We start from the raw sequence: 13,333 nt of genomic DNA on the forward strand, positions 1-13,333 counted from the left end.
CAGGAGAGTTCTAAAGCTTTTTAAAACAATGTCTTGAAATCAGCAAAGGACTTTTTTTTTTAAATGTAAGTATTATTGTTTTCCATTGACATCAATGTTTCTAGGAAATTTGATGCAAATCTATTGGCAATAAATATCTCCTGTCCCTGAATTTATGTCTCATTGATTCCTTCCATTTGGTCAGTGTGTACAGAATCAAATGGAAACTTTGACAGGAATCTGCTCTATATTTTAAATCATCTTTTCATCATTTTCATGTGATTGGCAAATATATTGATTGCAAACTCACTATCAGTGGATATTGTGTTCACAAAGTACAAGGATTAGTTCCGTTGCCTGAGAGCACCCTCAACCCAAGTTCAGTGAAGAATTCATCAAGGCCTTCCACTATCCAGGTTTAAAATGTACATTTGTTTAAGATAATTTTTAATTCTATTTGAACATGTATTACAATGGTCAGGAAACTTTCCTGTAATGGGTCAGATATTAAATATACAAATATGGCTTTGTGGACTGTATGCCTTAGTCTCAACTACTCCACTCCACTATAGTAAAACAAAGGTAGCCATTGGCCACAGGTAAACAAATGAGCATGGTCTTGTTCCAGGCAAACCCTTTATATGTAGGCAATAAAATTTGAACTTCATAAATTCTCAAGTATCATGAAATACTACGTTTTGTTTGCTTTTTCAATCATTTGAAATATATAAAAAAATTATTTGCCTGTGGGTTGTTTAAAAATAATCAAGTTTCACTTGTGGGTCATAATTTGTTCTATTGTGGTTTATTAAAATTGTCTTGCTCTAGCAACAAAGGCAGTTGTAAAAAATGAGCCAATTTGAGTACATTATATGATTAAAAAAAAAAGAAGAAGGAAGATTATGCACAAAAATAATGTGCATAGACAAAAATGAAAGTACAACTCAGAACTGTCAAGAGTTTGAATTTGTTACTTCACCCAGTCTCCCATCTCTACACAAGGATAGTTACCCAGGCATCACATAGTCTTCTTCCAAAGACCATTGTCTTAATGACTCACCTGGGAGAGAAGAGTTCCTTAGGTTGTAGAAGAAGGAAAAATTGGGTGGTATAATGTGAAGAATATCTCTCTTGGCCTTAGTCTTTCTTCAAAAAATAATGCATACCTATATCTGGTTGTTTTGGGGTTCAAACTAAGTCATTTCCTTCAGTTGAGTATTTTGTGAAAAGAACATGTTTCTAGTTTTCTTCTTATAAAACCTATATTTTATGAGTAAGTACTCAACAAAGTGACCTTTTTTTTAATTCCTATAAATTTTTTTCATGTATAATCTCTATTATTTATTTGGCAAACTGCCTGTATTGACACACTATAATAATAATAGTGCAAATAACATGTCTAATAGAAAGTTGAGCACTCAGCAAATGCTCAACTAATGTGTCTTAATTTGTATCCTGACACCAGTATATCCTGAGTTTTCAACAATGTGTACTTAGTATATATTAATGAATGTTTAGTGTTGATGACAGTGAAAGAAACACTCTTTATTCTTTACATTAAGCAATTCGTGTGTGTGTGTGTGTGTGTGTGTGTTGTCAGAGGAAAGAGATAACATAAAATAGTCCAGTGGAATAGTGACCTTTCTTTTCCAATGAGAACAATCCTTAACAGAAATTATGACACCTATTTTTTAGGGTCAGTTTAACCTTTTTTTCTCTTCCTCTAGTCCCAATCTCATAGCCTGAAATAATCATAAAACAGTTTATTCTGGTCCTTGACAATGTTATGCTAGTTTACAATGGAATAATCCATAGAAGACTTGAAAACATTTAACAAAAAGGACTTTCCATATCAATAGTGAATTATTTTGAGTTGAGATTTACTTCACAGGTCTTCTGTCAGTGTTTCTACATTTTTGTGACTGTTCTTTGCCTTTATTCCTCAAATAGGACAGAGTTCAGAAGAGGTCATAGTCTTACTTCCTTTTGAAGTATTTTGCTCAGTCTGAGTATATTTCTGGATTGCAGTGGGTCAAGAATCTTACACAATTTCTAGATTTGATAAACTAAGGTTCAAGACAAAAAAGAAATTAATAACATCTGAAAATAAAGTTTTGGCCAGGCAAACTATTCTTTTACAAGGTTAAACATATGATCCTCTACAATATATATATATTTTTTTCTTGGCTACATAGTCATCAGGCTCAAGTATCAGAAGAAACAGAGTAAATAGTAATGGTGCCTTATTAGAAGACATTAGAAATGAAAAGAAATTTTTTAGCATACTGCAAATGCAAATATTGTGAAATCTGTAAAGAGTTGAAGGAAATTGAAAAATTTATCCTACCATCTTTTATGGAATAAGTATGGATAAATTAAGAAAGCAATTAAGATATAAAAACAGCAGGCTTGATGGTTTCATGACAAGATGTAGCAGATCAAAAGTTTTAGGAAGAGACGGGAAGATCTCTTAGCTTGCAGCAAAAATAACATATGAAGTTCATCAGCTTTAGCAAAAACTTATAGGAGGTGAAAGTATAAAAAAATGAAACAATCAGACAAAATGAACATGGACCCTCAGAGTAATTTCTTACTTTTGGGAAAGTTTTCCTCTAATTAATGGACAGACACAGAGAGAAAAAGACAAAGAACAAAAGGTATATTGAGGATAAATGATTTGGTAAATATTCAAGAATCAAATAAAACAGAAATTTCAAAGTGTGCTACCTAGGAGTTATGGTTTTTTCCCCTCAAAACCATATCAATCTTTTGAAAAACAGAAAACAAAGGATCAAAATATGTTTCTTCTCCAATAAACAATATGCAAATGTATAACCCAAACCATCACCTTTATTTATAGGCTTGTGACTATACAAACTAAATCAACCCAATTTGAAAAGTTTGTGCTAGAAATCATATTGTTATTTGAACATTCCCTATGGTAGGTTAGGCTTCCCTGGTGGCTCAGAGGTTAAAGCGCCTGCCTGCAATGCGGGAGACCTAGGTTCGATCCCTGGGTCAGGAAGATCCCCTGGAGAAGGAAATGGCAGCCCCCTCCAGTATTCTTGCCTGGAGAATCCCATGGAAGGAGGAACCTGGTGAGCATGGGGTTGCAAGGGGTCGGACGTGACTGAGCGACTTCACTTTTCACTTTTTTCTTTTCTTACGGTAGATTAAAATGCATGTGTGTTCAGTTGCTCAGTTGTGTCTGTCTCTTTGTGACCCTATGAACCATAGGCCATTAGGGGATTTTGCAGGTAAGGATACTAGACTGGGTTGCCATGCCCTCCTCTAGGGCATCCTCCTGACCCAGGGATCGAACCCTCTTCTGCATTGGCAGGCAGATTACCGCTCTACCACCTGGGAAACCCGGATTAATGACAGCCATGCATTACTTGATAATGCTCCCATTAAAAAATACGTTTTTGAATCTGGGCAGTTTCTGTGATTGTTTCATCAAGAAAATACAGAAGTGCCAGTACACTTCTATACAGAGTGAAATGCCAGTTTCTGGATCCAGTCTTTAAGTAACAGGTAGCTTCTACTTCCTGTTTCTCTATCTTAGAGTCATGTGTTACCAAGCAAGAAATCCAAATACTCAGTTGAAGACAACACTGAGGAAAAACCCTGAAACTTCAGGAAGAAGGAGAGAGACACATATCAGCCCATTTCCAGCCAACCCCACTCTGGTGTCAAGCCTGATTGTCAGTTCAACATTACCTAAACCCTGTACATATTCCTGAGGCATAGAACAATTGGACGAGATAAAACCATAGTTTGAAGGCACCATGTTTTGGGTTATCACTTACTCAGCAATAGACAAATAAAGTTGGTTTCTGGAAATGAAGTGCCACTGTACAGAAATCTAAAACATGTGGACTGAAGGCTTGATAAAAGAGGTCCCCACTTAGGAAGTGGTAAAAAGATTCTTGTCACAATTGCCTATGGCAACATAGAAAATAGACCTGAAGAAGTCATGGATAGATTTTACTGGGTATATTTTCATCACTAGCCATAGAAATTGCCAACTGATTTTTTTCTAGCTGCCTAAGACAAAATACAAGAAAAGAATTAAAGAACTCATTAAGTAATTGAGCAGAATTTAAAGGAAAACAACAACAACAACAAAAAAAAAGAGTTGGAGGGTTGGAAATAGGAATGCTTCTCATTTCTGATCTCTACCAGAAAAAATAGTTTTTCAAAGTAAGAAATGGCTTTAGACAAATAGCAGATAAGTGGACTATAAGAATAGAATGACTGAATGGCAAAGGTTTCCATAGCTTGACTATAAAATCTTATTTGTTTAGGCCTCAGAAATATTTGAGGGTATGATTAATACTCGTAAGAGCATGGTTTGTAATTAAGCAATAGAGTTTCTAAGAATATTAAAGGTATTTTTCCACATTAGCCTTATTTGGGCCCAACATAACCCATCTTGATAAGATTAGCATTTAACAGATTTTATTTGATTCATAGACACTTTCCTAATTTCTTTAAAGGAACTAACTTACAAGGACAGAAAACTATAGAAATAAGACAAACAGAAATCATCTAAGCACCTAATTTGCTACACCAAAAGAAGCTTAAGAAAACCATTTAGCTGTAAAAATGGAGTATTCTTGTTGGAAAGAAAGGGGATGATTCAGAGTGAAGAGCCAAAAGTCATTCCCTAAATAATTTCTAGGGAACAAGACTAAGAAATAATCAATGAACTGACAGTGCGTGGCTAGATTTGTTTCAGAAGTGCTATGAGTCAATGACTTTTATGTATTCCTAATTCTTTCTTTTCTCAATGGAAGAATCTACTCATTTAATATTCTCTTCATGTCGAGTCAAATAGTTTTTAAATCATGAGACTTTGAGAACAACTGCTATGTTTGCATGGAGGCTCCTATGGTTCTGTGGAGAAGCTCATTTATAAAAGAACAAAGACCACCAGCCTTGATTTCAGCTGATAGCCAACACTAACTCTCTAGGCATGTGCCTGATACTTTATTTGGAAATTGATACTTCAGCCTTGGTCAAACTGTCCAACTGATGTCATGTGAATTGGAGATGTGTCATCTCTACTGAACACTACCCAAATTTAAGATTCATTAATAAAACAAAGTATTGGCATCATGTTAAGTCACTGAGTTTGTCATATAACAGTAAGTTATCTGTACACACTTTTGAGGTAGAGGACAGAAAAAAATCTGTCTCCAGGATTAGAAGCAGATAGTACTAGAAAGAAATCCATAAAAATGGAAAGATCTCCACATAGACAACACAAACATGCAGTTTAGGAAGTAAGGGAAATAAGTCAGGTACTGATATCAGTGCAGATTACGTGACAGTTGCCTATGAATATAAGATATAATAGATATAAGATGATTCAGAAGTTTTATAACATTAATTTAGATAAAAGGCATTACTATGGCAAAGTAAAAACCACTACATTAAATTGCTCTCATATATCTCTGAATATCTCAATATATATAAACAAGATATTCATTCAATATTGGATGCAACAGACTAGAGAAGCCTCTGAATTGAGAATGGATAATAATTACTAAAAGAAAGGGAGGGAAAGAATGTTAGAGAAGGAATGGCATTTTAAGCAATCCTGGGGTCAAAATGCATTTGGTTGTAAATGGAGGAGAAGATCCTTGTTTTGAAGAATACCATTTCTTAGACAGATGATAAGAAATGATCTAGGAGTAGAAATTATGTAACAACAACTAGTAAACAAGCTGGAGGCTTTTAAAGTTCGTGGAAACTGAAAGTGAATTGGGTTTGTATCCCAAAATAATATAAAATGTACCCTACCTGGTAGCTTAAAGAATTGTTATCGTTCAGTCATTCAATTGTGTCCAAATCCTTGTGATCCCATGGACTGCAGCACACCAGGCTTCCCTGTCCATCACCAACTCCCGGAGCTTGCTCAAACACATGTCCATTGAGTTGGCAATGCCATCCAACCATCTCATCCTCTGTAATCCCCTTCCCCTCCTGCCTTCAATCTTTCTCTGCATCAGGGCTCTGCATCAGGGTCTTTTCTAATTAGACGGCTCTTCCCATCAGGTGGCCAAAGTATTGAAGCTTCAGTTTCAGTATCGGTCCTTCCAATGAATACTCAGGGTTGATTTCCTCTAGGATTGACTGGTTTGATTTCCTTGCAGTTCAAGGACTCTCAAGAGTCTTCTCCAAAGCCACAATTCAAAAGCATCAATTCTTTGGCACTCAGCCTTCTTTACGATCCAACTCTCACATCCATACCTGACTACTGGAAAAGCCATAGTTTTGACTATATGAACCTTTGTTGGCAAAGTAATGTCTCTGCTTTATAATACGCTGTCTAGGTTGACCATCTGCAGTGATTTTGGAGCCTAAGAGAATAATGTCTGTCACTGTTTTCCAACCTATTTGCCATGAAGTGATGGGACCATATGCCATGATCTTCATTTTTTGAATGTTAAGTTTTAAGCCAGTTTTTTTTCAGTCTCTTGTTTCACCTTCATCAAGAGGCTCTTTGGTTCCTCTTCACTTTCTGCCATAAGGGTTGTGTCACCTTCATATCTGAGGTTATTGATATTTCACCAGACAATTTTGATTCCAGCTTGTGCCTCATCCAGTCCATCTGTTTCTCATGATGTACTCTGCATATAAGCTAAATAAACAGGGTGACAGTATACAGTTTTGATGTACTCCTTTCCCAGTTTGGAACCAGTCTATCTGTTACATGTCCCATTCTAACTGTTGTTTCTTGACCTGCATACAGGTTTAAAGAATAGACTTATTTTATACACAGTATAACTTCTGCCATTATTTTCTGAGTATGTCATTTGGAGGACTGAGAAAATAAAGCAAAGTAAACTACAAATATATCTATATTCATTTAAAAATGTGAACACTTGGAAGCAATTAGCTTCTTCCTGATAATTATGGTAGTAGAATCTCAGGGAGGAATGCATGTCTCTTCATAGACATGTTCTCCCAGGGAACAGACGTACCCTGTACGTTTTCCAGCTAAGCTTCATTCTCTTGGGCACCTGGGTTTGATTTTGTAACATAATCTGAAGTATATTTGAAGGGGGTATTGAGGGACATACTTTACTTAAGAAAAAAAAAAAAACAGTTAAATCCAATTATGTAAAGTAAATGTAAATACAAATGGCATATGTTGGCAATAGTCACTTAAACTCATCGAGCACTTTTAGGAATAACAGGCCATTTAAATAGCCTCTCATTATAATCTCTGTTTATCTTTAAGAATAGGTGGAACTTACATTCCCACCAACAGTGTAGAAGCATTCCCTTTTCTCCACATCCTCTCTAACACTTATTTTTTGTGGATTTTTTGGATGACAGTCATTCTGGCTGGTGTGACATGATATTTCTTGTAGGTTTGATCTTCACTTCTCTAATCATTAGTGATGTTGAATATCTTTTCATGTGCCTATTGGTCATATGTATGTCTTCTCTGGAGAAATATCTATTTTACGTCTTCTGTCCATTTTGATTGGGTTGTTTGTTTTGATACTGCTAAGCTTCATAAACTGTTTAAATTTAGGAGACTAATCCCTTAGTGGTTGCATCATTTGCAAATATTTTCTCCAAATCTTCTCCAAATCTGTGGGTTGTCTTTTTATTTTATTTATTGTTTCCTTTGCTATACAACAGCTTTTGAGTTTAAGTAGGTCTCATTTGTTTATTTTTTATTTTATTTCTATTGTTTTTGTAGACAGATCAAAAAAGATATTGCTGCAATTCATGTCAGAGAGTGTTCTGCTTATGTTTCACTCTGGGGCTTTCCTGGTTGCTCAGACATGTAGAGAATCTGTCTGCAATGTGAAAGACCTGGGTTTGATCCTGGGTCAGGAAAATCCCCTGAAGAAAGTAATGGCTACCCACTCCAATGTTCTTGCCTAGAGAATTCTATGGACAGAGGAGCCTGGTGGGCTACAGTCCATGGGGTAGCAAAGAGTCAGACAGGACTAACTAACACTTTCACTTTGGGCTTCCAGGTGGCTAAGATGGTAAAGAATCTGCCTGCAATGCAGGAGACCTGGAATCAATCCCTGAGTCAGGAAGATCCCCTGGAGTGGGAAATAGTGGCTTGCTAACTGGTTGAAGTTAGGTAGGAAAACAATTTAGCTCAAACCCCTGGTTCAGTGTTAAAAAACCCTCCTGCCAATGTAGGAGACAGATGAGACATGGATTCGATCCCTAGGTTGGGAAGATACCCTGGAGAAGGAAATGGCAACCCACTCTAATATTTTTGTCTGGGAAATCCCATGAGCAGAGGAACCTGGTGGGCCACAGGCCATGGGGTTGCAAAGAGTTGGACGTGACTGAGCAAGAGCACACAGGAGATTTATAGTGTCCAGCCTCACATGTAGGTATTTAATCCATTTTGAACTTGTTTTTGTGCATGGTGTTAAAGAATCATCGAATTTCATTTTTTTACATGTAGCTGTCTAGTTTTCCCAGCATCATTTGTTGAAGTGACTGTCTTTCCAATGTTGTGTAATCTTGCCTCCTTTGTCACAGATTAATTGACCATTAATACATGGGTTTATTTCTGGATCTTCTATCATGTTCCAATGAACTATATTTCTATTTTTGTGCCAATAAAATACTATTTTGATTACTGTAGCTTTGTAGTATAGTATGAAGTCAGGGAACTTGATTCTCCTAGCTCTGTTTCCCCTTCTCAAGACTGCTTTGGCTATTTGGGGTCTTTTGTGTTCCCATAACATTTTTGAGACTGTGGAGAACAGTATGGAGATTCCTTAAAACAACAACAACAAAAAAACCAAACCAAAAAAAAAAACTAAAAATAGAGCTACCGTATGACACTGCAATCACATTCCTGGAATGCCCAGGAATGTACATACACCCTAGAGTACATCATGAGAAACCATGGTCTGGATGAAGCACAAGCTGGAATCAAGATTGCCAGGAGAAATATCAACAACCTCAGATATGCAGATGACACCACCCCATGGCAGAGAGTGAAGAACTAATGAGACTCTTGATGAAAGTGAAAGAGGAGAGTGAAAAAGTTGGCTTAAAGCTCAACATTCAGAAAACTAAGATCATGGCACCCGGTCCCATCACTTCATGGCAAACGGATGGCAAAACAGTGGAAACAGGGGCTGACTTTATTTTGGGGGGTTCCAAAATCACTGTAAATGGTGATTTCAGCCATGAAATTAAAAGACACTTACTCCTTGGAAAGAAAGTTATGACCAACCTAGGCAGCATGTTAAAAAGCAGAAACATTGCTTTGTCAACAAAGGCCCATCTAGTCAAGGGTATGTATGGTTTTTCCAGTAGTCATGTATGGAAGTGAGAGTTGGACTATAAGAAAAGCTGAGTGCCAAAGAATTGATGCTTTTTGAACTGTGGTGTTGGAGAAGACTCTTGAGAGTTCCTTGGACAGCAAGGAGCTCCAACCAGTCCATCCTTAAGGAAATCAATCCTGAATATCCATTGGAAGGATTGATGGTGAAGCTGAAACTCCAATACTTTGGCCACCTGATGCGAAGAGCTGACTCATTTGACAAGACCCTGATGCTGGGAAAGATTGAGGGCAGGAGGAGAAGGGGGTGACAGAAGATGAGATGGTTGGATGACATCATTGACTTAATGGACATGGGTTTGGGTGAACACCAGGAGTTGGTGATGGAAGGGAGGCCTGGCATGCTGTGGTTCATGGGGTCGCAGAGTTGGACACGACTGAGTGACTGAACTGAGTGTTCACTTCAGTGCTGTTTACAATAGTCAAGATGTGGAAGGAACCTTAATGTCCATCAACAGAGGAATGGATAAAGATGTGGTACATGTATACAATGGGAAATTACTCAGCCTTTAAAAAGAATCAAATATTGTCATTTGTAGCAACATGGATGGACCTTGAGATTGCTGCACTGAGTGAATTAAGTTAGAGAACAAATATCATATGACATCTCATATATGGAATCTAAAAGAAATGATATAAGTGAACTTACAAAACAGAAGGAGACTCACAGACTTAGAAAATGAATGTATGGTTGCCAGTGACAAGAAAATGTGGAAGGGATAATTTGGGAGCTTGAGATAAATATGTACACACCACTATATTTAAAATGAATAATCTACAAGGACCTACTAGATAGCACATGGGATTCTGTTCAATGTTACGTGGCAGCCTGAGTGGCAGGGGAGTGTGGGGGAGAATGGATACATGCATATGTGTGCTGAATCACTTCCCTGTTCACCTGTGTCTATCACACAATTGTTAATTAGCTATATCCCAATACAAAATAAAGGGTTTATTAATAAAAAAAGAGAAGAGGGAATTGAGGCAGGACATAGATGGGACCCAGACTGAACAGTTTTTGCTCTGTGGACAGAAATTCCATAATAGCAAAAGCTCCATCAAAGCAGGATAGTGGAGGAGGCTAGGCTCTGCCCAAATTAAAGTCCATATATTCCCCATTCTCAAAGTTAAGGACACATCCCTGACTACAAATGCACAGAAAGTCTCCTTGGAGGTCAGAATGGAAGGGAGACGTCACCTCATAGTTAGTGATATCAACTACCCGTAAGCCGTGTAACTAGAATCCATCTTGGCTTAAGAGATAAGCAAGCGTACATGGGAGGTTCCTGAGATGAACCAAATATGGACACAGAACCAGGCAAATCAAAGTGATTTATCAAAGGAAACCCAGAAGAAATGCCCTGGAAAAATAATTCAAACTTCACAAGCTCATGACTCAAGGATTCTCTGAGCCTGACCATGTGTCCATACACTTGTACTGTACTCTTTTCCTCCTAATAAACATTTTACTTGCTTCACTACATTTCATTTTGTGGGAATTCTTTTCTGCAAAGTCCAGGAGCCAGGGGCTTGTCACTGACCACTGGTTTAGTGCCTAGGATTTGGTTCTCTCACCTCAGATGTCACTGCTGTGACCCAGCCTCATCCTTTAGCTGGGAACCTAAACCCTACATCAAGTAGCTGCAGGCCAAGGCCACTGGAGATCAGAATGAAAAAGTACTTAGTTGATTTGCAACATCATTAGTGAAAGAACTGAACAATGAAAAGGTACTTGGTTAATTTGTAACATCTTTAGTTTGAGAATAGATGAAATTGAAAGGCACTCAATTAATTTGCAAAAGACACTCAGTAAGATTGAATCACTGAAAATAAAATAAATTAGGTTTGTATTTATGAAACTACTCAAGATCCTGATCTAAATCAAGCAAACTGGAAGGATTTAGATGGCTATGTTTTTTATCATGGGCTGTGAAAATCTCATCAAAAACACATTGGAGGTAGACTGGCAATAGTATGGGCTTCCAAGTTCATGCTAGTGATAAAAAAAAAAAAAAACAACCCACCTACCAATGCAGGAGACATAAGAGATGTGGGTTCAATCCCTGGGTTGGGAAGATCCCCTGTAGGAAGGCATGGCAACCCGCTTCAGAAGTCTTGCCTGGAGAATTCCCATGGACAGTAGAGCCTGGCCAGCTACAGTTCATAGGGTCGCAAAGAGTTGGACACTACTGAAGCGACTTAGCGCAGCACAACACAGCCACAGTGTGTGAGTGAGTTGGGAGGAAAATGTCCTTTTTCTTCTACCCACCTTATTATTTGTATGTTACATTCACTATAAACACACAAATTAATGTGCAATGCATTTCAAATTTTCCTGCATTCTCTCTTCCATAGCTGTGTTCCATTTAGAATTCCCTCTTCCTTGTTCTCTATGTCCTTACGTTTTATCATTCAGTTCAGTTTAGTTCAGTCACTCAGTCGTGTCTGACTTTTAGTGACCCCAAGGATTACAGCATGCCAGGCCTTCATGTCCATCACCACCTACCGGTTTACTCAAACTCATGCCCATTGAGTCAATGATGGCATCCAACCATCTCATCCTCTGTCACCCCCTTCAGTCCTGACTTCAATCTTTCCCAGCATCAGGGTCTTTTCAAATGAGTCAGCCCTTCGCATCAGCTGGCCAAGGTATTGGAGTTCCAGCTTCAGCATCAATCCTTCCAATGGATATTCAGGATTGATTTCCTTAAGGATGGACTGGTTGGAGCTCCTTGCTGTCCAAGGAACTCCCAAGAGTCTTCTCCAACACCACAGTTCAAAAGCATCAATTCTTCGGCACTCAGCTTTCTTTGTAGCCCAACTCTCACATCCATACATGATTATTGGAAAAACCATAGCTTTGACTAGACAGATGTTTGTTGGTAAAGTAATGTTTCTACTTTTTAACATGCTGTCTAGGTTGGTCATAACTTTTCTTACAAGGAGCAGGTGTCTTTTAATTTCATGGCTGCAGTCACCATTTGCAGTGATTTTGGAGCTCAAAAAAATAAAGTTTGTTACTGTTTCCACTGTTTCCCCATCTATTTGCCATGGAGTGATGGAAGCAGATGCCATGATCTTAGTTTTCTAAATACTGAGTTTAAAGCTTTTTCACTTTCTCCTCTTTCACTTTCATCAAGTGGCTTTTTAGTTCTCCTTCCCTTTCTGCCATAAGGGTGGTGTCATCTGCATATCTGAGGTTATTGATATTTCTCCTGGCAATCTTGATTCCAGCTTGTTTTCCATCCAGATCAGCATTTCTCATGATATACTCTGCATATATGTTAAAGAAGCAGGTTTATAATACACAGCCTTGATGTACTCCTTTCCCAATTTGGAACCAGTCTATTGTTCCATGTCCAGTTCTAACCGTTGCTTCCTGACCTGCACACAGTTTTCTCAGGAGGCAGGTCAGGTGGTCTGGTATTCTTATCTCTTCAAGAATTTTCCACTGTTTGTTGTGATAGACAAAGTCAAATGCTTTGGCATAGTCAATAAAGCAGAAGTAGAAGTTTATCTGGAACTCTTTTGCTTTTTGGATGATCTAATGGATGTTGGCAATTTGATCTCTGGTTCCTCTGCTTTTTCTAAATCCAGCTTGAGCATCCGGAAGATCATGGTTCATGTACTGTTGAAGCCTGGCTTGGAGAATTTTGAGAATTACTTTGTTGGCATGTGATATGAGAGCAATTGTGTGGTAGTTTGTGCATTCATTGGCATTCCCTTTCTTTGGGATTGAAATGAAAATTGACCTTTTCCAGAACTGTGGCCACTTCTGAGTTTTCCAAATTTGCTGGCATATTGAGTGCAACACTTTCACAGCATCATCTTTTAAGATTTAAAATAGCTCAACTGGAATCCCATCACCTCTACTAGCTTTATTCATAGGGATGCTTCCTAAGGCCCACTTGATTTCACATTCCAGGCTGTCTGGCTCTAGGTGAGTGATCACACCATTGTGATTGTCTGGGTCATGAAGTTCTTTTCTGTATAATTCTTCTGTGCATT

The sequence above is a fragment of the Cervus canadensis genome, chromosome 23 (assembly GCF_019320065.1).
Source record: "Cervus canadensis isolate Bull #8, Minnesota chromosome 23, ASM1932006v1, whole genome shotgun sequence".
Lineage (NCBI taxonomy): Eukaryota > Metazoa > Chordata > Mammalia > Artiodactyla > Cervidae > Cervus > Cervus canadensis.